The sequence below is a fragment of the Leptopilina heterotoma genome, unplaced genomic scaffold (assembly GCF_015476425.1).
Source record: "Leptopilina heterotoma isolate Lh14 unplaced genomic scaffold, ASM1547642v1 Lhet_114, whole genome shotgun sequence".
Lineage (NCBI taxonomy): Eukaryota > Metazoa > Arthropoda > Insecta > Hymenoptera > Figitidae > Leptopilina > Leptopilina heterotoma.
This window is the reverse complement of record NW_025110833.1, coordinates 4,036,468-4,063,960: the sequence shown is the minus strand read 5'-3', so window position 1 is coordinate 4,063,960 and position 27,493 is coordinate 4,036,468. Positions and strand designations below refer to the sequence as shown.

The window sequence follows — 27,493 nt, the reverse complement described above, 5'->3', positions numbered from 1 at the left end:
AATTGCCAGTACTGCCTAAATAATATTGGTACCAATTGCTAAGGTTACCAAATATTGTTAGCAGTTGATGATGGTTCCAATTACTAGTGGTGCCAATTGCTATGGTACCAAATACTATTAGCACTTGCTAGTTGTCACAATTATTAGTGGTACCAATTCCTGGCAATACCAATTACTAACGGTACCAATAAGTATGACCAATTGCTGACAGTGCCAAGTACTACTGGTACCAATTTCTGTGGGATTAAATACTATTACCCATTGATAGTGGTCCCAATTGATAATTCAACATTAGTTCGTAATCATAATCGTAAATGAAAATTTGCAATCACTTCTAATCTAAAATATTAATTTAATTCGTAATGAATAAAAGATTTGGAATAAGAACAGTATCCAGCAGAGAGGAGTCGAGAAAAAGGTGTGAAAGCAGTAATAACTATGAGAATGAAAGGGGAACTGCAACTATGAGAAGAAAAGCAAGTTAACTGAAAGATGCTAACAACACTCTCGAGTCAAAAAAAAGGCAAACATCTTAATTAAAAAGTAATTAGGGTCATGATGTGGAGAAGAAATCTTGAAGCCTGACAATTACGACAGTCTACAACCTAATGAACTAGAAACTTGACGAAATCTATCGAGATCCCCTGAGTATCAATCGTCAAAAAAAAAAAAAAAAGAAAACAGTTTCAACAGGTTTTAATATACAACCAGAAATTGGTATCTCACTACCTGGTCGACTATTTACTAGCTATATTCTGTAATCACCTTTATAGATATAAACACAGTGCCTGTTATTACTTCGTTTAGATTGATGGAATCAAGTAACCAGTCATTTTGTTTGGAGGGGAATCAGTGAGAATTAATACCCTGGCTATTAATTTTCAACCCCGCGCGCACGCTCTTCATTGGCCTCGTGTACACTCGCAGAAGGTGGCAATAGCGGTAAGGAAAAAAAAGAAGGTTTCGCTTATAAAGTTGAATGCGCGCCACAAACACAACTATCTCTACGTGATTTAGACAAGTTTTTCTTTGCCCGTGAGCGCGTGTAAAGAGCGCCGTGGTTTGAACTCTGATGAACCCTTCAGGTGGTGGGCGCATTTGCCGTGCCTCTTGATGAACATCGGAAATCAGTCAGTCGGTGTGAATTAATGCCCGCGCATTAATTATACCATCGGATGTTCTCGGGTGGCCTGAATGGTGATTGAGAAGAGGGCATGCACGCCGTTTGCAAAGGTGGGACAAAAGGTCAATGGGAACATCGAGTGACGTTCACTTCAGGAGACTACGTTTCGTTTCAATCTAATCAAGTGCAATTTTTTTTTTCTTCTAAAGATGATTGCAGGAGGAAAAGGGGAGGAACGGAATGTCAACACTGTTGAGAATTAAGAAAGTTTTTTTAGAGAGAATGACGAAAGAGATTTTTTTTTATCGTTTCGTAATTGATACAAATAACAATTGGGTCAGTAATTAGCACTGTAAGTTAATAGCACAACTAGTAATTAATACCAATAGCAATTGGCACAACTGTCAATAATCACAATTAGTAATTGTTACCACTAGCACTTAGCACCATTAGCAATTAACACCACTCAAAATAATTACTACTACTAATTGTCACTCCTAATAACTATTATTAATATTTTTTGGTTCCAAAACAAATGCTACCAATAACAAATCTGATCAATGATCATCAATACAGAAAAATGTTTCTAATTAAAAAATAGTACTAATAACAATCTTTGTTGAGAATCAAAAATACTTTAAGTTGCGAATGTCTGAATCACCAATTTTTTTCTCAAAAATGATCAGTGAAGTGAGCGTAAGGAAATTTAATTGCAGATTATTAATTTGGAAATGTTGCCTGGGGAATTAGATGTTTTGTGTTTAGTTGAAAGATTAAGTGCCGCGATTATCCGTCAAGGCTTTCGCGTCCGTGATGCACTGATCAACGGCAACGGTACTGCCAAAGTAAAACTGCGTGATCCTCCATGTTCCCTGTGTCTTACCCTACACGAGTGGAATAATCATTAGTGAATTTTTTTTTCCTTTTCGCAAATTAATGACCACTCATAAGACCGTGCCATTTATCTAACTTCAGCTTACGTTAAGATTTCAATTTTACTTCCACTATTCTTTCTCTTTCTCTTTTTCTTTCCCTTTCCTGAGTCCATAATTTCTCTACTTTCAAAATATTATTTATATTGTACATTTTACTTATTGGCGTTAATAATTTTTAACAAAATAATTTGTATAATAAATAATCTATATCGTTAATAATTGAAACTGATAACAAATGGTACCATAATTGGTAACAGTAGTAATTAATACCATTGTTACCACCACTAGTAATATTGGTTAGTTCTATTAATAATTGGGACTATTATTGGTATTACTAGTAAATGGTACCAGTATTGGCACCACTAGTAATTGATACCATTATTGGTACCACTAGTAATTGGTTCTGTTAATAAGTGGGACCATTATTGGTATCGCTAGTAATTAGTATCGTTAATAATTGGGTCCATTATTGGCACCACTAGTAATTGGTACCATTATTGAATGGCACTATTAGTAACTAATACGATAATTCAATTGGACCGTAAATAATTGGTATCATTATTTAATAAGTCCCTTAGCAATTGGTACCATTACTGAAAGGTACCATTTTTTCCCCAAATATTCAACAAAGAAAATATATTTTGATGTTCCTTTAATTAAAATATCTTAAACATTTTTCAAGTAACTAAACTTTTGCAAACATTTCAAGTAAGTAAATACTTTAAACTAAGTAAATAAGTTGAACTAAAAGGAAGTTGAGATCGAACAGTATTTACGATCAAGAATCCGGTTGATTCTAGTGGACATTGTTTTCAGGGGCGCGACCTCTGTTATAAAGCTTGGCGACGACCCAGTCAAAGCAAGTTGTAGTCAAAGTACAACTTTGCAATGCAACTTGAATGATACAGCTTTATGCAAGTCTTGGTTTCTATATATATATATATATATATATATATATATATATATATATGTATATGTAGGAGAATACAGAGCGGGTTCCGCAACGAGACATGAAAAACAGTCGCGATAAATCGTCAACCACGAACTATTCCATTATAAGCAGCATGCAGAACATCGACGACGTGGCTTTGTAAACCCAACCTGCGGCGGATACCGAACAACCAAGTATCGAGTAGTTCTTCCTGCCGGATCAGCAGTGACTTTCGAAGAGATATCCAAGCTACGTCGATAGCAACGTACCTCATCCATCTTTGCAGCCGTTTCCATGTTCGAATCCTCGTTCAAACACTAGATCTACTCACTGTGCTGAATAACCTGCCGGCTACGACTATCTTCTCTCTCTCTCCTTGCTTTATTCATAAGCAACTGACTTCAAATTTATTGCGCAAAAAATATTTCCTGACAATCAACAACAAAAGTTGAATTTTCTTTGGAAAAAAAAATTCTGAATTTACACGAAGTGCTTAGTTACTAATGATTATTAGAAAGAAACATTTATTGTTGGTTGTAGCTCATACTGGCATTAATAATTTTTGTCATGACTGATTTGTACCATTAATGATTGGTACCATTAGTAATTGGTGCTGTTAATAATTGGTACCATTAGTCATTGATGCCATAAGTAACTGGTGCTGCTAGTATTTGATTCTACTTTTGTATGGGACCATTAATAATAATTGGTACCATTTGCAGTAGGTGACACTATTGAATAAGACGATTAGTAATTGGTACCATTAATAGTACTGTTAATTATGTCGGCTATTAGTGGTACCACTAGTATACTTTATCAATGATTAATGATCCTAATTAATTAGGACTTCCATTAATTATGGGAGCAATAATTAATGGTACCATCAAATTATGGTACCTTACTGTTGCAAAAAACATCGAGAAGAATAATTTTTGCCAATATATAATCAATGATATTAATAATGTATGGTAGCAATAATAAATGGTACGAATAATAAATGGTTATAATAATCAATGGTATCAAGAACTAATAGTGTCGGGATTCGTGCTAATAATCAGTGGTACCAACGAATAATGGTACCAACAGTAATGTTACTGTGGAAAGAATCAATGGTACCAATAATCAGTGGTAGCAATAATAATTAATGGTACCAGTAGTCAGTGGAACGAATTATTAATGGTACCAATTATCAGCAGTACCAACAATAAAATGCTACCAACAAATGATAACTAAATTACCACAAGTATTACGTGGCGAACGTAAAGTTGCACAAATTGGGAAATTACTTGAAAGCAGAGGAGATGTAACCAGATAATTTACCACGTTACTTTTTAGGATAAAAATCCTCTGAGACAAAATTATGCAAACACAAAGTGAGAGAGAGAAATACGGATAATAGGAGTGCGAGAGAAAATGAGAGCAAAATGAAAAGAACGCCTCCTGAGATGGTATGCACTGTAACATGTCCTGGTGACCGGGTTGAGCATCGACGGTAATAAAATAGATAAAATCTTCAACATGCAACGCTCAATCGAGAAAACGAAGGCATAAAGTAAGTTGGAAAAAGGTATCTCTCCATGAAGGTAAGTTGCGGTAAGTTACCATTATTGACTGTATAAGTGAGTGTGCCCGCAGTAGGTAGTGTATATAGGCTTTATATGAAGCTGTTGTAAGTTCGCCGCGGGGGTCCTAATGCCAGGCGTGTTGCCTTGCCAGCATAAATTAAATGCGATTTTGCATTTACAAACTGAAAATTGAAAAGATCCAGGGAAACTTTGAATTTATTATTTTGAAAGAATGATTTGCCGCGAAGCAAACTGGGAGTGTGTGTTTATATATGTGTTTGTGTGTGAAAGACGTTTCAAGCAACGAACGTGGACGACTCAATCTTTCAAAGTAACATTTTGCGCATCGTTCTCGACAACATGACCGATAGACAGTTCTTGAGAAGAAGGATGGATAATGCGATTAAGCAGCTAACTTACCGTTGCGCAATCTTACGGGTGCAGGTAAAATTTATTAAGGACTTGCCTACTTCTCGAGATCGCTCTCACTTTTCACGTCGACTTCGGACACGATTCTTTTTCTTTCCTAACATCACTGCTACTGTAATACCGCGCTATTTATGTGCTTCATTTAGTTTTATTGAACGGTGACCTAGAGTTGAGATTATCTCAAAATATTGCAAATTGATTATTAGTTGCCAATTTGCTTCTTTTATATTTGAAAATGGGTAACTTACACTAAAAACAACTGGTACCAACTGGTACCATCTACTGGTACAACTTATTAGGAAAACTAAATACTACTGGTACCACTTATTAGGGAAACGAAATAGTACTGGTACCATTTATTAGTACTACAGTTAACAATCACTAATGGGGCCAAAAACTATTTTAAAAGTTATTGATCCTAACAAAAGTACTGATACCAGTATTGGTGGTACCAATACTACTGATACCAACATCTGTGAAATCTCTTCGTTGTTTAACTCGTTTAATTTTGCATTGTAATTCTGAAGTGATCTTTCGAACAGAAGCTGGTTTTATATAAACATGAGAAACATTTTTTCCCTACTTTATTGCAGAAAGAGATCAAGATACACAATGTTGAAAAATATATAGTAATATCGATAGGCCCCTTATGTTGATTCCCGCTTTAATTCTGAAGCAATTAAATCGTGGTTAAATCGCCCGCACTTTCTACGGGATAACGATCGACCGCCGAGTCGGCGGCTATTCAAATGCGTATGAAATGTACTCCAGAGCAGCGATACTAATGTCTTATCCATTTGCAAGATAAAACACGAGGCATCAACTCCCGCAGTGAAGTAAATTTTCCAGTTTTTTTATCAGTCACAAAAATTGTAATTGAATTACTTCTTAAAATAAAGTAAATTTGATAATTATTATTATTCTTTGGATCTTTTAAAAAGACGGTAAATTCAGAAACTTATGGTTCTTTCCTTTTTATTTATTATTGGTACCAATTATTATTTATTTTTCCTTACCACTGATATTCGTACCAATTATTATTAGTACCATAATCCATTGTATTAACATTATTGGTGCAATTAATCACTGGTACCAAGCATTATTCGTACCATTAATAACTGGTACCAAGCATTGTGCAAACCTATAATTACTGGTACCAACCATTATTCGAATCATTAAATATTAGTACCAACTATTCGTACCAATTATTGGCTCTATTAATTATTGGTACCTACTACTATTTGTACCATTAATCACTAGTACGAGTACCGTTATTATAAGTCATTTTCAATAGTAGCAGTAATTAATAGTACTAATTAGAAGTGGTACCAGTAATATTTAGATTAAAAAATTAATGGTATCAGTGATAAATGGTGTTAAATATTAGTGATATTAGAAATAAATATTATTAAAAAGGAATGTTACCAGAAATAAATATTATTAAAAATTAATGGTACCAGAAATAAATAGTACTAAATACCAGTGCTACGAAAAGGAAATAGTACTAAATATTAGTGTTACCAGAGATAAATGGTACTAAATATTATTGGTACCAGAGGCAAATAGTACTAAATATTAGTAGTACCAAAAGAAAATAGTACCAATAATCAGTGGTACCAACAATAAATATTTCTAATAAGCAAAGATTCCAGTAATATTTAGTTTCAACAATCACTATTTAATTCAAACTCTTCGAAGACCATTTACAACGACTAATTTCAATTTCACAAAGTATTTTGAATTAATATGCGCAAAAAAAAGAAAAGAACCTTCAAACTCCTATTTTGCATTCACCTCAAACAACAGCAACTTGTCTCAATGGGGAATGAGAATTATTAGCCACGCACAGCAAGGGGTTTACCGGATATTCTAAATTATCATTAGAAGAAAAAAAAAAATTATCAACAATTTCAAAATCAATTATTAATAACTCTGTTAAATTATATATATACGCTTACACTATATTCAACCATAAAAGAAGAATTGTACAGTTTAATTATATTTTTTCCTCCTCACGAATGAAATAAACTGTTATAGTTTTCTAATTATCTATATTGCAAACTACCCGACTTGAAATTATACTTTATCACAATGTAATAAAGCCAGAAATCTCATATATCAGTTCATTCAGACGTAAAATCAGATAATTATTAATTTTTTATTTCACATCCAATTCATCGAGTGTTGATGTTTAATTAGTTAGACATTTAATGACTTATCTCGACAACACAAAGTTAAATATTACACAATTAATGGGTTCAGCTTGTTTAGTCTAACAATATATATGTATATGTAAGATTTAAAATCGAAAGTCGTGCAATTGGAGAATATATGTATATTGAAAATACTCGCCCACGTTTGATCAATTAATCGATTTTACGTCAAATGTCAACACGAATAGTGAATTGATATTAACGCACGGAATGTTTATGTATGTTCAACATTTCTATCCAAATATGAAATTTGAAATAAAAAATAAAAAAAAAGTAGTGTATAAAAAATATAATTCAAAAGGGAAAATAGAGAAAGTAAAACCAAGATTGGAATAAGACATTTTCAACTCTCGTTTTGTCGTCTGTGTGTATGCGCGCCTTTTAAAACATTTTTGATGAATATTCAATGTGATTTATTGTGAAATTGGTTTTGCAATTAACGCCTCTCGATCAAGGAAGTTAAACGAGACCGGTTTTGCAAAGGGTGCGATTTTCAAAAGAATTATCGAATTGTGGCAGCTCTCTCTCTCTCTCTCTCTCTCTCGGTTTTATGTTTGATGATCAAAATCCATAAAGTGAATTGAAAATGAATATTCGAAAAGTTTTGTGTGAGTGTGTAACGATGAAAATGGCATCGCGCGCCAGCAATTATCGCAGTTCAAATTACAACGATTATGGCATACTTGAAAAGCCAAAGACTACGTTTTAATGGCACGACCAAAAATTCCAAAATGTTTATAACTCTCACATTAAACGATTCGCGTTTTATGTACGGGAGAGAGAGATGGAAGGAGAGGCGTCGTTTCTTTACAATTATCGATTTTCAAACAGTAAAATAAAGATTAATGTCAATTTTATGTCCTTCGAAAGTCATTACGTGTGCCATTATTGAGATAAAAGACTGGGACAGAGATATTTCTGTTCAAATAACGGTTGATTCCAATAAGGGAAAAAGTCATCGAGACACGATTTTTTTAATCTTGGGGGGGGGGGGAAATATTTTTGTTCTTTCGAAATGAACAGCTTTTTTAGAACAGCATTTTTAATAAAACGAGAGAAAAGAAAATATTAATAATTTAAATAAGAAGCGGTAACAATATTAATTAGTATCAATAATTAGCTTCACCAATAGTAGTTGGTAATAGTAAAAAAAATACTTAATACTAATGAATAGTGGTACCAATAATAATTGGAACAATAACTGGTACCATAATTGGTACAATTGGTACCAATAATAGTTTGTACAATAATTGATACAATAATTGGTACCATAATCGGTACCAATAATAGGTTGTACAACAATTGGTACCAACGTTCATTGGTACCAATAATACTTATTAGTGGTACCAACGTTTATTGGTACCAACAATAGTTATTAGTGGTACCAACGTTTATTGGTACCAACAATAGTTATTAGTGGTACCAACGTTAATTGGTAACAACAATAGTTATTAGTGGTACCAAAAGCTACAGTAACAATATTTATGGGTACCAATGATTAACGACAACAATTGAAGTTGGTACCAGTAATATTTACTACAAAGATTAGTGCTACCAAAAATATTTAACATCAATCATTAATGGTACCACTAATAATTGACATTATTACCAATAGAATATTAGAATACAACTAATACTAATACTGTTACTAAAAGAGAGAAATAAATAATAAACAAATCAAAAATACTAATAAATCATTCTAATTTCATTAACAATTAAAAATAACTATTCTATTTAGATTGCAAGGGAAAAATTACTGTGTCAACATTAGCCTATCAAAATCTATTCCTGTCGGGAATTTTAAATCATTGTCTATTTCTCGAATGCTATTATAGTTTTACGTGTGTTGACTTTACAAGAGGAGAATTGGCCTCAGTAGTTTATGAAAGACTGCAATAACGCCTTCACGTTGTACACTCTATGCTCTTAATATGGAAAATGAACCAGTTTAAACGCAAACTGTGAGGCCTGAAATCATTGGATAATAAAAAAGGGTGTGATATTCTCTCTCTCAATATGGAATATTTGTCATGACTAGAATCAAGATCGCGGTTTGAGTAGCTTTAATGGAATTATAAAAGTAGAAAAAAAACGAGTTTTGAAATATTTTGTTACACTTTCCAAGTCTTGGTTAAATTGAAAATTACCAGGGAGCAAAAATTATCACCGTTAACTAGTGATAGCGAAAAATAATTAACATTATCAGCTAGTGGTATCAAATATTACTAGTGCCAACAACTGGTGTCACAAAAAATTATTAGCCCAAATAATTTTTTGCACTAAAAATTATAAGGAAGAAAAAATAAAAGTGAAAAAATTATTAGCTGCAATAATTAGTGGTACCAAATATTATAAGCACCAATAGCTAATGAGACTGAAAATTATTAGCACTAATAACTTGTGGTAAAATTATTAGCACCAAAAACTAGAGATAAGAAAAATTGTTAGCTCTAATAAGTAATAACTTGTGGTACCAAAAGTTATTAGCACGAAAAACTAGTGACACCAAAAATTATACTAATTATTAACAACTTTAATATTTTGTACAATTTATTGTTAATTGTAAGTATTAATTTATATCAACGAATAATTGAAAATAGTCGAAAAAATTTAATTTCACTAGTACTTAATTGTCGTAGCGATTAATTATACTTTTACTAGTGATTATTGTTTTTCTATTTAGTATTTCTATTAATAAAAAAAATTCCTAACTTAAATTTCAATTTTTCGAAGCAAACTATCTAGTACTTGATTATTAGGCAATGGTTTTATTGTTTAATAAGATGTTGATGACTCACCCATAAATTATCATTCAGTTAGAGTACGTTAACGGATTTCCTTACCTGAAACAAAACAAAAGCAACACGTTATTATATATTGAGAACAAGGTTTACATTCATTTAATAATAATTTTTTCATTACTATATTGTTGTTAGTTTATTAATTATTATTTTATTCATATTGTAGTATTATTATTTCTGGTGTCAATAAGTCTCTTAAAATACTACTAATAAAAATTGCTACTAATAATATTTAGTGTGAAAATACAAATTTACTATTTGTTTACAATTATATTTTTTTGGTATTACTAATAGTAAGATACTAATAATAAGCAAAAGAAGGAGAAAAATTTTATTTTATTTATTATTTATTTATTTTCTTCATTTTACTAATAGTAAGTCGTGCTCATAATTTACGGTACCATTAGCAAAAATTATGCATAAATTTCGCTAATAGTAATTTATAATTTTATACTCTTTTATACTTTTTTTATATTTATTATCTACTTTTTTCGATTTTATTTTATTTTTATTCTTCAGTCGTGTTCAATTAAGAAGAAGAATAACTAAGAAGACAATATTTTCTCAAATCCAATAAATAGTACTTTTACAAAAAAATATTTCGCATCATGTAGCAAATTTTATTAGTACGTTAATCACAAAATCAATTATTGTAATTGATGGTGAATTTTTAGTATCTTTTATATACATATTGTTACCGGTCACCGTGTGAAGGGAAGGGACCGGGCAAAGAGCGGATTGCTATTTTCGTAGCACCTTGGCAGTGACGTCAGAGTAGCTGGGCCTTAGGGGAAGGCAGCTTCTCCGTAGCCGGCGTTAAACAGTGACGTCAGCGATATATCGATCTCTCGATGTTCGATAATCGAGAATCGATCTCTCGAAGTTCGATAATCGATAATCGACTGGGCACTTCGAGATTTAAAGACTCAGAAGGAGGCCGAATTTAGAGGTTAGCTTTTCTGTCAAAACAAATGCGTCAAGTCGATGTGGAATTTAGACCCACAAACGTGAACAAACTTGAAGGTTAGAATGGTTTGTTTACATTTCTGGTGTTGGAAATGTGCATTTACACAGAATTAATTAATAAATCTGTAAATGGATGTTGGTTAATGGTTCACTTATGAGAGAAGTTCAAAATTAAGTAAAGTCTGAAAGTTAATAATTAACTGTTATTAATCATAAAATTCAGGAAAAGTTTACAAATAAAGTTGTGTACTGTAGTGGGAAGGGAGAGAGTTACACAATAGTCATACTGCTGTCGTCTTGAGAAATTGCCTCCTGCACAGAGCTCAGAACAGGAAAAATTCCCGCAAAGTTCTGTCAAAGGTGGTAGTTTTTCTCAGTGACGTCAGACCCATTAACCCCAAAAGCCATCGTCCCGTTCGACCACCTCACGCATTAAGCAGAGCAAGGAATTTCTTCCCGTAGTGCTATAATCAGTGTGGTAGTAAATTGGGGTTAAATAGCTTGTGGGTGTAAGGGTTTCGTCGAGAGTTTGCCTCCTGCACAGAGCTCAGAACAGGAAAAAAATTCCCGCAAAGCACTGTCAAAAGTGGCAACTCTCAGTGACGTATGATTGTGCGTAACTCTCGTACGGGGTGAAATGAGTACTATAGTACCGACTCACGCGCAAAATCAGGAAATAAATCCCGTATTGCCAGTGTGTACGGTAATAGTGCAAGAGCTGGTGTAGTAGTGTAGGTAAAAGAAAAAGGGACAACAGTTTAAGTTGGTCTTTAAAATTTTATTTAAAGTTTTATTTAGGAGGAGACTACGGAAGTAGTTCCGTTACAAGGGTTGGCGGCGAAGTGACTCTCTGACTGGGCATTTTCGTCGCCTTTTATACCCAATAACTCTATGCATAAAAAATCTGCCTCTCGGAAGGGGAAGATTTTTTATACATGTAAGAGGGATAACAAGAGACAAACTTGCTAGTCAGCTTACAAATAACTAAAACTTAATATTAAAATATAAAATAAACTTAATTAAACTTAAAAATCTAATTTTACATTCATTTTACCCTAATTGAGACATAATAATGCATATAATTTGCATAACGTTGTATAATTATATTATAAATAAAAGAATATATTTATCTCTTTATTTAATTTAATATTGATTTATTAATTATTTAATTAATACTAATTTATTTATTAATTAAACAATTAAACAATAATCAAAATTAATACTCAAGATAATATAAACGTATTATTAATAAGATTATTATTTTTAAACATTAAAAGAGTTATTTCTCAATGGAAAAATAATTAACATTAAATTGTAAAAAAATGAACAGCAATTCAATAAAACATAATAGTGGTGATAATATTAACAGTATTAATAATAACAACACTAATGTAACAATAATTATAATAATTGGAATAATAATATTTATACTTAATCAGTCAGATATTGTTAAACTAATTCTTAGTAAAACAATATAAGTATAAGTACCAATGATTATCAAATCATTATTACGATATATGCTGTTAATTTCAAAATTGTTAAAACGAATTTTAACTCGAAGTATATATATATATATAGTGGTTGCTGGGCCCTTTGAATCTTTGCTGGGGAGGAATGCGAAAGAGGAAAAGCGGAAACGTAGAGTAGAGAGAGACAGAGATAGAAAAGGCAGAGAAAGGCGCGCGGTCAGGGAAATCGACGAGTAAGGCCCAGCTAGACTAATTTTTTCTACATGTCGATGTCGAAAAAGTCAACCCAAGGGAAGATACCACATTTTCACGAAGTTGAGACCTTCAAAAAGAAGGGTTCTCAACTTGTGCAGTGGTGTTTTTCTTTCGCGGAATTTTCACATACATGTGACCGGTATCAATATATATTGTCTAAGTGAACTAACACAGTTGACGCCACACACTGCTTCGAAGAAAAACTGCGCACATATCTTGCGTATACATCAAGACAAACGGCTATGAATCTCTTTGGATCGTACCAAAGTTTTGCGTCATTAATAATCCATCGGGGGCATTAATTTGACAATTATGTCGTTTCTTTTTACTCGTTTTTTCCTACCTATATTATATTTACCTCTATTCGCAAGTAATTCTATCGTAAAGAACTCAATTTCTTCAAGGATTTTCCCATCACAATAAAATTACGCTCTTTAAAGATATATTTTTTTTATTTAATGATCATTTTATTTAATTTATTTTTCATAATTTTTCCACACATTTGTTATTATATTTTATTATTTTCAAACACATGGGAATTATAAATAATATCCAAAAGTAGAAACAAGATAAAATAAAATAAAGGGGAAATGCAATCAAATAAAATCAATAAGTATATAAAAATAAGAAAAATAAACAAAAATAAATAGAAGTTAAATTAAATATCAAGATACAATTTTCAAATGCAGAAAAAATAGTTAATCGCTACTGAAACATATAATGTCCGTGTGAATGTAAATTTACCGATAGTATAATATGAAAAATTTTTCAAAAAGAAGATATCACACGTTCGCGAAAGATGATGGTAAATTAAATGCAATACTTTGTAGCTGTCGTGTTTAGTGGGAAAAACGAGTGGAATATTGGAAGTTCCGTGTACTGAATTTATCGTTAGTCTACCACCCAGGTTTAAATAAGTTATTATCCAGTGGTCTCGACATTGATCATAATTTTTTCCATCAATATTCCTTCTTTTTTGTCTTTCTTTTTCAAAAATTTTACACTTGCTGCTGTCGTTTATTTTAATATTATTTATTGACAATTCGTTTTATGTTATTTATTTTCCATGTTTAGGTTGTTTCCTCGCTTCTTCGCTTCGCAGAGCCGGTAGAGTCTCGTGTAAAATTATGTTCATTTAGAGAAGTGAGACTTTCGGAAAATATACGATTTGATGTCTATGTTAAAATTATTTTTCATAAAGAATTTTGTAATTTTGTTTCGCAATGAAAATGGTATCAATAGTTCCAAGTATAAATGGTGTCAATAATTAATTGTACCAGTGATGATGATAACCAAAAATGGTACACAAAATTAAGGGTACAGTCGATAAATGGTACGAAAAATTAATGGTACCAGTGACAAATAGTACCAAAGATCGATGATACCATCTATAAATGATAATAAAGTTTAATGATATCAGCAATAAATATTATGAAGTATTAATGGTACCACCGTTAAATGGTAAAAATAATTGATAATACCAGCGATAAATGGTAGGAAAAATTAATGGTACCAGCGACTAATAGTACCAAGGATTGATGATACCATCTATAAATGGTAATAAAGATTAATGGTACCAGCAATAAATAGTATGAAGTATTAATGGTACCAGCAATAAATGATACCATCGATAAATGGTACGAAAAATTAATGTTACCACCGATAAGTGATAAAAAGAATTGATGGTACCAGCGACTAATAGTACCAAGGATCGAAAAATTAGCGGCTCCAGCGATAAATGGTGAAAAGAATTAATGGTACCAAGGATTATCGGTGCCAGCAATAAATGGTACCAAGAATTGATGGTACCAGCAATAAATGGTATCAAGAATTGATGATACCAGCAATAAATGGTATCAAGAATTGATGGTACCATCAATACATGGTACGAAAAATTAATGGTACCAGGATTAAAAGTACCAGAGATTAGTGGTACCAAGGAACCAGAAATAGTATCAAGAATTAATAGTATTTTTCAATGAAGGATTTTAGGAAAATCTATAGCAATGCGAAGGTGGTATAATCGTCTCACACCACAAGTCATTTGTGAGATATATATATATGCATATATACATATAGAAAAAAAGGGGGAGAAAAAAACAGTCGTGCTACACGGAGGAACAATAAATTTACATAGCGATGTAATCGGCGGAAAACAAGTGACCGAACAAGAAGATTCTCTATCAGAAAGGTAGGAAACACCTTCTCCGTTACGGCGATATGCTGCCGGTGCTAACGAGGCGAGGAGCGTGATGTCGCTCCGATTATGATCATCGATTTAAATAGCCGCAAAACTTGCTTCTTTAACTGCGATTATTTTCAAATCTTATCATTTTATGTAGATTCGTTTGAGAAAGTTTCTTGTGGAGAACAAAACCACACAAGCGAGTATCCAATTCCAATTCTCTCCTTAGAGAACTAGTTAAATGACTTTTTCTTTTTTTTATTTTAAATTCTATTTATGCCATTTAGCAACGTCTAATACACTAATTGACCAAAGCAAATTGAAGCTAATTTAAATTATTTTCTACTGTGATTAAAATAATAATAAAAGTAATAATAATAATCTACCTTTTTATTTATTATTTTATTTATTTGATAATATAATAAATAAATAATTTTTTAACTTTTTGTCAGCCCGCATATAATGTAAATGAATAAATAAGTAAATAAATAATAATAACAATTATTTTATTACTATGATCACCTTGCGATAATAATTGCTATTGAAAACAATAATTAAAATTTATAAACATTACCGAAAGACGAAAAGTGAATTTTTAATGGGTTTTCTTTCAGTAAGTGTGTTTAATTAAATATAGAATTGCAATTAATTAATTAATTTACGACTCGAGATTTTGTACCTTTTCGAATTTATTTTAATTAGTTAATTAAGAGATACACTGAGTGGATATTTTAAAAGCAAAGAGGGATAAAAATTTTTTTTTTGCGATTTTGATTATTGATAATTGTGACAGTCATTAATTGAAATTATTATTACTTGAAAGTACGACTATTGGAATTGAAAATTATCGAAAGGATAATTGGCACCAATTATAAATAGTACTTAGCAATGGTGGCGCCAATCGTTAATTGTATTAGAAAATAATAAAATAAATTTTGTATCCTATCAAATAATTAATGCAACCAGTAGTCAGTATGGTACTGACTACTAACGTTACCGATGGAATCGTCTTTTTAAAAGTTAAACCAATAATTAGTAGTATTATTAATTACTATTAATGCTACCAATGACCAAAAAAGTGATAAAAAATTATACTTTAATTATTGTACGACTAATCAATAATTAATAATAAATTAACATGTCTAGACAGAATGAAGAAAATTCACCAAAAGTTATGGTTATTGTCTAGGTTCAGAAGTCATAAAATAAATAGTCAAAAATGAAAGAAGGAAAATTTTTTTTTCATGATATTAACTGTTGTGTCTTTTAAAAAGACGCATTGTGTGTCATGCCATAAAAGATATGGCGAATCGTTTTGTCGTAAAACACAGGAACCCTTTCGTGACCTTTTGCACATTGCCTTATCGAGTGGTAATTAAGTTTATTGCCTTGCAATGACTAGGTGCCTTATTCAAGTGCGAGAATATTTTACTCCTCGTCGCTTCTTCCTTTTTCTCTTTCTTTTCCTTGTCGCGTACACCAACCACTGTCATAATCCTTTTCACGACAATGCGAATATATAACCGACAATGACAACCCGATGATAGATACATTTTCAAGATGGAGAATCAAACAAGGATTATGCAGCCCTAGTATAATTACTATAATATACTATATTGTACTATACTACAAATATAGTAGGAGTCTAGTAGTATTAGTAGTAGTTGTAGTATTATAGGTACATAATATAATTCTGATAGATTGTTCGAAAATAGAATGATTAACAAGAAATGTATGACTTAAAGTCGACTGTTGACATCTTTATGGTCGGTCACACTTGGTTCCAGGCTATATATATACGCGCTGGAAATGAAGTGCCATTTGGCACCTGGCTGTAATGAAGTATCAGCAATTTATCATAGAGACTTAGATGACGTATAGTTCCAGTGCTTGAACGTTAATCTCAATAAATCCATCCTGCATTGTGCACGACTAGGTTGCATGTGTAATATATGTTCACATGTAGATTATAATTCTGCATTGTTACTAATTTCTAAAGTAACTGCACACGGAGTAACAATGAATTAGCGTCGGCTCGAAATAAGCCATTATTTATTATTACTTATCCACTAATAATTTAGTATTATTTCTTTAAAATTATGAACTCGATTGACTCATGTTAACTTTCGATACTGGTAGCACTGAATTTGATACCATTGCTCCTGTAGCTACTGGTTATAATTGTAATATTAATAAAATAATAATATTATTAATAAAATAATTACTGTCAATCGTTTCTACAACTATTGGTGTCACTATTGGTACCATTAAAAGTATTATTGTGGCCATTAAAGTTATTTGTACCATTATGAGCTAACGGTACCACTATTGGTACCATTAATAGTTGGTACCATCTTTAATGCTACAAATACGAAAAGCTATCTAAATTGTATCAGTTACAATCAAAATTTTATGGACAAACATCAAAATCTTATCATCCATTTCTCTCAGAGTACCACTGATGACTGGTACCAGTAACAAAGAAAAATATTGGTACCAATGACGACTAGTACCAGATTTGTTTTCTACAAAATTTCCTATATTTTTGATACTTGGTTCTCCAAGTTTAGTGATACAAAGAAAATCAAAAAAATCAATAAGTCCTCGGAGTGACTATTTTGAAAAAATTTCCCCTTGCGCAACAGCTTCCTCTACATGAATATAGTACATATGCAACAGTAATTAGTGATGTTGATTTCTGTTAAACCTCACGGACATAATAGTACCGCAAGTGCGCGCGAGCACCCTAACAGATTTTAATTAATTTGTGAAAGGCATATTTGAAAACAATTTGATTAATGGGACTTGTGAGCGTAATAATAATTTCCAGCGAAAATTAATAATAACGTGGGTGGGGTCCCGAGAAAATTTTTTTTTTTTTTTGCGAAATCTCAACCTCGGTCAAAGGGCAAAAATACATATCAACCAACTATACATGTACACTTGATTGCTGCTATATGTGTACAAGTTCGTGACGCTATGCCCATTTGTCCGTCAGTTCGCACAATTCAATTACGTGCATGTAAATTGGTGTTAATTTCTGTGCAGAGATTAACATACCGTAACACAATACTGACCGCATCCGTCCACTCTCTTTTTCTCTCTCTCTCTCTTTCTCTCTACCAAGGATCATCTTCCAAGCAAACAAATGGGCCCGTCACTGTTACAGCGGTCCATTATTTACATACGCAAGGTTCTCAATTACTCCCACGCTACGCCCCCTTTTCGGACCCAGTTGCATTTATTCTCATATTTTTCCTTTTCGCTTTGTCTTTATCCGATGAATAATAATCGCTAATAGCCCAGCTGAAAAAGTTCTATAGAATTTCCCTAGAATCATTCTATGTGAATTCTAGTGAATATTCTATAGAATTTTACTAGAACGATTCATATAGAATTTGATTAAAAAAGGACAAAAAGTTCGTAAATTGTACGATATAATTTGAAAAATTTTAGAGAAATTACAAATGATTGCAAAATTTCAATTATTGTTAATAAAATTTTAATCGAATTCCTCAATAAATGTAATTATTATTAAAAATTTTATTAAAATTCATCAAAATGAATTCGATTATTTAAAAATTTTTTGATAAAATTCTTTATGAAAATTTAATTTTAAGAAACATTCAAATATACAATAAATTATTATTTGTATTTAAATAATTGAATTCTAGTAGAGTTTTGTAATAAAAATTGATTTAAAAATGAATTTCTGTTAAAAACAAATTAATTTGAAAATTCTTAAAATACTTTTTCAAAAATTATTAAAAATAATGGAAGTATAAAAAAATTTTAGTTAACACTAAAAAAATGAAATTTTTGAGACGTTACAAATTATTGTAGAAATTCAATTGCTTTCCAGAGTAATAAAATGCTTCGCAGTAATTTAATTAAGTTTAAAATAAAAATTTTTTAAAAATCCTCTTAAAAATTTCAATTATTTTTATCAATAATATAATTCTTCTCCGAAATTCAATTATTTTCAAAAAATTTTTTTAAATTCTTGGAAAAATTTTAATTATTTTAAAAAATTTTTCTCAATTCAATGATTTTCAATATCTATTATATATTATTTCAATAAAACTTTTCAAAAGAATTCAAGTATTTAAAAAAATTTTAATAAAATTCTACGCAAACATTTAATTATTTTCATAAAATAATAAAAAATTCACAGAAATTCAATTATTTGTAAATTTTCTGCAAATTTCTTCGCAATATAATTCAATTATTTTTATATAAATATAACATTTTTACGGGGATTCAATTATTTTTCTAAATAATAAAATTCTTTTTAGGAATTTAATTATTTTTAATTTTCAAATTAAAAATGAATTTCAGTTAAAAACAAATAAATGTGAAAATTCTCAAAATGCTTTTTCAAAAATTATTAAAAATAATGGATTTATAGAAAAATTTTAGTTAACTGAAAATGAATTCCAGTTAAAATTTTAGATAATAATTAAATATTAAAAGAAATATAGCCTGAATTTTTAGAAATAATTGAATTTTGAAATTAATTTTTTTGAAAAAATGTAATTGAATTTTTTTTTATTATATGAAGATTTTATTTTCTAATATATATTTAATTGAAGAATTTACGAATAATTGAAATTTGTAAAATTGAATATTGTAAATAAATGGATTTTGAAAATTGGCGAAGTATTTTTTTCGAAATAATAATTAAATTGAAATGATGAAAATAATTTTGAATATTCTTATAATATAAAATAATGATTTTATCAATTTTCTATTTTTAATTATTATAAAACATGAAGAAATCGATCACTCCGAGTCGAAGACTCGATTTCTTTATGTTTTATAGTTATGAAAAAATTTAATTTATACTTTTAAGTAAAATGTTCTCTTATTTTTCTTTTGGTTTATTTAAGTGGGTTCTTTTTTAGAAATTAACCCCGTGACTCTTCTTAATGAACTGATTGAATTAGTCGCGCAATTTACTTTCACATATACTTGGCCCGTTGGAATCATACAATTCTCGCTTACTCAACGGAAAAAAAATTCTTTTAGCTTTAAAGTAAATTGAACCGAAAATTTAATCCTTAATTTTTTGTCTCTGATTCAAATTATATTTTTCATATTTATTTATAATAAAAAAAGAAGGAAAAAAAAGAACATGAAATAAATACGAAATGTTTATAACAAAAAAAGAAGAAGGAAAAAAAATAATGAACTCGAAATAAATACAAAATGTTTATAAACAAAAAAAGAGGAAGAGGAAAAAAATAAAAAATGACAAAGTTGCTTATAAAGTGTCTGCGACCCGCGGCTACGTTTAACATGAACACGATAAATCAAGTCTTATTTTTCGGCGATGCAAACACCATACACATAAAAACCCCCCCGAAGGTGTTTTTTATTATGAAAATGAAGTCCTATTTACGAGCAAGAGCTGCCGAGTTTAATTACAACGTTGGGTAGAAAATCCGGGTTATCTTTGGCAAGGGTGTGCCGGACATTTGAGGAGGCAAAAAATTGACGGGGGCGTTGACACCCACTCCATTTGGAAAGACAATGAAATACATGAACAAGAGAAGAGATCTCTCTCTCCGCCCCAACATATCTCAACCTCTCGTCTTTCTCTTAACTGGAGGGCAATTCAGCTCACAATTAAAGAGCCACGTTCACAATTCACAAATATTCACTGCATACCTTGATAATACACACACATATTTATACAGACACAAAAATATCGAAACCTCATGCCCATCTGCTCTAAAGTAATGCGATATCATTTCATCAATATCTCCACAATTTCAAAACTGATTATTATTCAGTTCGCAAAAAATCTATGAATATAATGATCAATTGTTTATTTTCAAAATTTCTTCCATTTGAATATTTTTTGTTCTTTTAATAATAAATTTTGAATAAGGTAATATTTCCATAAAATTATTGGTTCCACTTATTGGTTCACCAGTAATTTATGGTACTATAATAATAATAATTAGTTTTTAATTATTAGCGCCACTGGAATTAACAATCCGATCAACTCAGATTTCGGATTTACTTTAAAGCGCCAAAAAAATCGATTAATAATTGTTATTATTACCACTGATTACTACATTCAAATTTTAACTCAAACGAAATTTATCCAAATAAATATTTCGATCAAATAATACTCAATTTATTCAGAGATCATTGTCAATTAATTTAATATAAAAATTTGAAAAGTTGGTTTAATTAATTAAACCAATTTTTGCTTAAACCATTAAATTAAAAAAAAACATTATTTACAAAAAAGTAAATTTAATAAAACTAAAAAAAAATTGACTGTAAAATTTAATAATCAATTGATTGCTCTTTATATTATAAAGTTTATACACACTTGCCTTCGAAAATCAAAAGGAGAAAGGCTTCCTCTAAAACGAAGTTTAATGTTAACATCAATTAAATAATTATCTAGAATTTCAATTCACTCTTGCATAACCGTTTTCAAACACTTAAATATTGTGTATATACCACTAAGTATCTGAAGTCTCTAAGTATAGAATAGCACTTATCTTTAGTCCCTAAGTAGATACTTGAGAGCCCTGAAGCTGTGACTTCTGCTCTAGAGAAGACAGCCATAAATCAACGCCACACTGCGCGGGATAAATTTGTGCATTAATTCAGCATTAACGGTGAAATTATTGACTTGCAAAGACTTTCTGACGCCCACGGTTACGCCGGTAATAAAGTCCCGATTTAAACCCATTCGCGAGAGTTGTCTTGTATATACACACACACATATATATATATAAATATAGAGGCATAAAATACGTCTTCTGAAATTTTCATTCGAATTTTGCCACTGTGCACACAAAAAATGTCTTCTCAGAAAAAAAAGGAAATAGATTGAAGAGGGGATTTTTGGTAGTTATTTCATGGATTTTATACTCGTGTAATAAATTTTTAGATAAAGGATTGAAAAAGTAAATTTTATATTGCACTCCGGTTGATTTTCGAGAAATTTTTTTAATTTTCTTTTTTAATTTTTGATTGACGAAGGTTTCAATAAAGAAGAAGCAACTTTCATACTCTGCAGTCGTGTGCTAATGAACAAGCGGAAACCGTTATGATTAACACTCTTCTAGTATGCGGCGAATGAGACCGAAGGTGGATTTCTTATGTCTATTATTTAACGAAAAAAATTGCTTTTTGTTTAAAAGAGTAATTGTTATTATAATTTAGAAGCAGATTTATTTATTGAACAACCAGTGGTACCAAAAATTAGTACTGTCATTAATGGCGCTTATGAATCTTCAGTTTTCACTATTTTGACAAAAATTACTGATACCAAGGAATCGCTGGTATCAAAAATTAACGATACTCACAATTATTATTGGTAGAAAAAAATTAGTTATTAATTATATTATTAATTACTAATGGTACCAATAAATAGACTAATTAATGGTATCAATAGTGGTTCGAAAAATAACTGGTACCAAAAATTAATGGAAGCAATAATTATTGAAGATTGTAATTTATTGTACAAACAGTTATTGAGACTGTTAATGGACAATACTACTAGTGTTACCAAAAAATAATGGTGCAAACAATTACTGGTACCAAAATTAAATGGTAGCAATAATTATTGATACTGATATTTTATGGTACCAATAATTATTATTAATACTAATAATTATTGGTACCAGAAATTATTAATACTAATAATTATTGGTACCAGAAATTATTAATATTAACAATTATTGGTACCAGAAATATTTAATACAAATTATTATTGGTACCAGAAATTACGAATACTAATCATTATTGGTACCAGACATTATTAATACAAAAAATCATTATTGGTACCAGGAATTATTAATACTAATAATTATTGGTACCAGAAATTATTAATACTAACAATTATTGGTAACAGAAATATTTAATACAAATTATTATTGGTACCAGAAATTATTAATACTAATCATAATGGTACCAGAAATTATTAATACGAATCATTAATGGTACCAGAAATTATTGCTAATAACATTTTATGGTACCAACAATTATTAAGACCAATAAAAATTAATTGTTGGTAATATAAAATATTATTAACAATAATTGTTGGTACTTTTACTTATTAGTAGGGGAACATAGTCTAGGTCGGCCACCTTTTTGACTTTTGTTTATAACTTTTTTTTAAAAATGAATTTGGACAATTGAAGTATATGGTTGGAAAGTCCTGTTTAATAGGAACATTTTTTCTGTACAAAGTAAATTGACAGGTTTAAAAATGAAAAAGTTATAAAGATTTAAAAAAAAAAAAATTTGTAGTCCAGGTTGGCCATTACAGTCAAGGTCGGCCATGTTTAAAATTCAAAGGGCATTAATCTTTAAAAAATAAAATAACATGTTTGGAGTTACGGAAAATTGATTCTTTATTGTTTACAGTTTGTAACTTAATGAAATAACAAAATAATAACAATAAACAATATAAAAAAATAAATATAAATAAAAAAAAATTTTGCACTAAAATATTAATAAAATTAAATAAAAATATTAATAAGATGATCTATTATATTATGAGTTATACAGAATTGCAGTTTTTGCAAATGAAGTAGCTCGTCCTCATCTTTGCGCATTTTAAACACATAGTGGCCGACCTTGACAGTAAGTAACATTACCGAATTGTTGTAACCATAAAGAAATACGTTTCGGGATTCAATTTTTTACTTTGTTTTTCTTTCAATCATGAGTCCCACAAATTTTCTGCATACTTGCCTTGACGATTCAATTTGTTTTTTATCTTTTATTAATGGTTTTTCACATTATGCACAAAACTTTTTTTGAGCTTTTTTTGTACCGACGTCACAGAAAACACAATTTTCGATTTTCCGAAAATGTAATTGAACAAAAAGTTTGGTTTCACTAAGACAAGCTTCGACAAAAATGCGCGTAGGTGGCGCTAGTGAACTTGACAAAAAAACGCGAGTGGCCTACCTAGACAGTAGGCCAACCTTGACTACATTCCCCTATTAATAATTTTTGGTACCAATAATGATTATTATTATTTTATGATAACAATCGTTGCTATTGTAAATAATTTCTAATACACCAATAATTAATTGTTGGTACGATAAAATATTATTAGCAATAGTTGTTGTTAATTAATTGTTAATTGATTGTTAATTGAAAAATTATTAAAATTAATAATTAATAGCAATTGCGAGCTAGATGGCCAAGAACAAAATATTCCAAATTAATTTGAAGAAAACACTTTTCCTGGTTTACACCAAGGAACAAATATTTACAATACCTTTAATTTCCCAATCTCGATGATTTAACAGTTTTTACAAGGGTGTCGGTTTTTTTTCTTTTTTTTTTTTTTTTTTTTTTTGCTGAAAAAAGAAAACATGTAGTTTAAAAGCCATTAACGTGCATTGAATCTTGTATCAATTTTATCATTATAGCCGTATAATATTTCACGTGCGGATTATGTAACTTGAAAGAGTATACGAGAGAGGGAATATTGAACGTCCCAAGTGATATCCGCGATCCTCATCGCGTGAGTGAACTCGCCTTTGATGTAACTTTTTCTTGATGGCCAAAGCCCAGATTCAATGACGCGCGTCACTTTCTGCATAAAGTGTCTACCACCACCAATGATTGCTTCTTGTTTTTTTTATCTCAAAAAAAAAAGAAAAAAAAATTCTCTACAATATACAAAAATTTTCAGAAAATTATAATTTACATTTTTTTTTTAATTGGAAACAAAACATTCCTTTTCTAGTTAAACTAATTTATTAATTTAGCCATTTATTAATTTATTGTATTATTCATTCGATAATTTATTAATCAAGTCATTTAATAGTTTAGTAATTTAATGATTTATTACTTAGCTTAATTTTTATTTTAGTAATTTATAATTAGGTATATATTTATAATTTATAATTAGGTATATATTTATAATTTATAATTACATATTTATAATTTTGTAAATTATTAATTTACTTTTTTTAATAAATAGTTAATTTAGTCAATTTGCAATTTTTTAATTCAATATTTTACTAATTAGTCAATTTAGTCATTTAGTAAATTATTAATTTCTTGTTTTATTAATTCGTTAATTTATAAATTGAATCATTTAGTAATTTATTAATTTGGAAATTTAGAAAGTTATCAGTTTCCTAATTTTTTACATTAATAATTCACTAGTTTATATCAATATAATTTCTCCTTACGTTCTCTCGATACAATGTACCAAATAGTTGTGTAACCATAAAGGTGAATAACGTTAAAGTGTAAAATCTTTTTTTTTCTATAAATTCTCTGAGTCTTTACTGAAGGATAGTATAATGGGGGTCAAGGTACGAATAAAATTATTTAAGTGCTATATAATATTCGACATTAAATAACCAATAGTAGAGACAATAACATTAATTGCAAATGTGAAAGGTCATTAAATTTTCCCATCTGGTATTAAAAAGGAGTGAATATAAAAATTTCAAGTGTGGTTGACCTTTTGAGGGGGACAATGTTAAAATGGTACGTATACCACGGTACATGTTCATATATCCGTATACATATATTTTTAAACATGTATATATATATACAACATTTCAAGTGACACGCGAGTAATTACGACTCTCGGTTAAACACGCGTTTCATTTCGACCAAGAATTACTTCTTAATTAGCGAACAAATGAGCGAAACTAAAGAATGAGCCCAGCGTTACATTGGCAAATGAGAGAAGAAGCATTTTACTTGGAAAGTGAGTGAAAAATATAGTTACGGAAATATTTTATAATTATGTAATATTACATTTATATATTACCTACATAAATAAATATATTATTATTAATAATATAATTTTTTATTTTAATATTATAATATTAGAATATTATATTATATTACTACTAATATAGATTTTTATATTACAATATAATATTACTATATTTTTTTAGGGATAAAATGGCGATTTAATTTCTCCACTTGAGAACGCCAAGGTCACTACCAGGTGGCGAGAGAAATTCCAAGAAGGAACTGAACTGCCATCTAGCGGTGACCTTGGCGTTCGCAGGTGTCAAAAAATACCAATATTCACCTAAGTTCGAGGCCTCTATTTTTAATAAATATTATACTAAATATTACGATTCAAAATAAATTAATGAAATAAATTACTCCACGCAATAAATTCTGTACGAAATGTAATAAAATTATAATTTACAATTTACAATATAAAAAAAGATTTCGCAGGTGCGCAACTATTGTCGTTAATGATTATTTAATTATAAACCATTGTGTTTATTGCAAACACATTGTTAGTATCCAGTATATTATCGAACAAGAATCATTAAATGTATATTTTTTTTAATGAAACGTTTGCAAAGAAGGAGAAAAAAAACAATTAAAAAAAAAAAACTTCGTCGGACATGGTATAATTGAGTTAAGTCATGGAGAAAGAGAAACGCCATTATCTCCATTCAATTTCTACCTAAAAACCGTTACCGCATTGGAGAAGGTCACAATTATTATTTATTGAACACGAACAAGAATTACGCGCAAACTCATCCTAGAATTGCTTACATTGTTTTCAATGGAAGAGCAATTCGTTATTGTTCTAGTGCTGTAGGTATGTGTATAAATCGATAAATCAATTTTGGAGAAATTGATTTTATCTTATCAGGAAAAAGGAGAATTTATATTCTTTGATAATATTTTTCCCAAACTGTCGTTTTAATAACAACACATTTTTATTTTCTTTTTTTCTTTTTCTATTTTATTTTATTTTATTCTCTTATTTGTTACTTCATTTTTCTATTTTCTATTATTTACTTCATCGTTCAATTATTTACTTCATCATTCAATCATTTACTTCATCATTAAATTACTTACTTTTAAGTAAGTTACTCATCTTTTATTTTATTTTCTTACTTCATATTTTTAATTTATTTTTATTTAAGGTCGAAAAAATCCAGTAGCATTTTCTGACTAATAAAGAATTTGTTATTAACAATTGATTTTTTAGCAGACGATATATTCAGAAACAAACGTAAAATAATTGTCTGCTGACTCTAGGAACAATTTCTGACTGATAAAAAAATTGTTAATCATGAATTGATTTTTTAGCAAATGATAAACTTAGAAATTACACAAGAAATAATTGTCTGCTCGCACTTATTCGTTGAACTGTTGAGAATTAATTTTGGAAAAAAAATTATTCTTGGATAGAAAAAAAAATTGTTCATCGAACTCATTACCCTGACCTATCTACTGTCTACAGTTATGTAACATATTCTCCTTCTTTTTTTTTGATAATAAAATTCTTTTTAATTATGTGAATTGGGTAAGTTGCCTATAAGGGGCGAACAATTGACAATTAAATCAAGTGTCTTTTCGTAACGTTACTTTTATTTCAGGCCATACCAATGATTGTTCTCGACATATTGCTACCTTGTTAGTATGATTTTCTACATATAAAGTAACACGTCGTGATGTAATTTGCTTGTGTGACGTGGCGTTTCTTAACTTTAGAGCACAATCATATGGTTTGTGTACACATGTGAAGTTAACAATATGTGGTGATTGTGGCTAGTTGAGGCGTGGCTCTCAACACGATTCTGCCAAATCATTGATCTTGAACGGTGATTTCTCAATTAATGCTATACATATATA

General features: G+C 29.8%; 1 protein-coding gene across 4 annotated transcripts in view; it reads right to left on the bottom strand.

Moving 5' to 3' along the window:
* The window catches only part of LOC122506950 (Krueppel-like factor 3), a 461,038-nt gene that overhangs the window by 62,704 nt on the left and 370,841 nt on the right, over nucleotides 1–27,493 (bottom strand). The window lies entirely within an intron of this gene.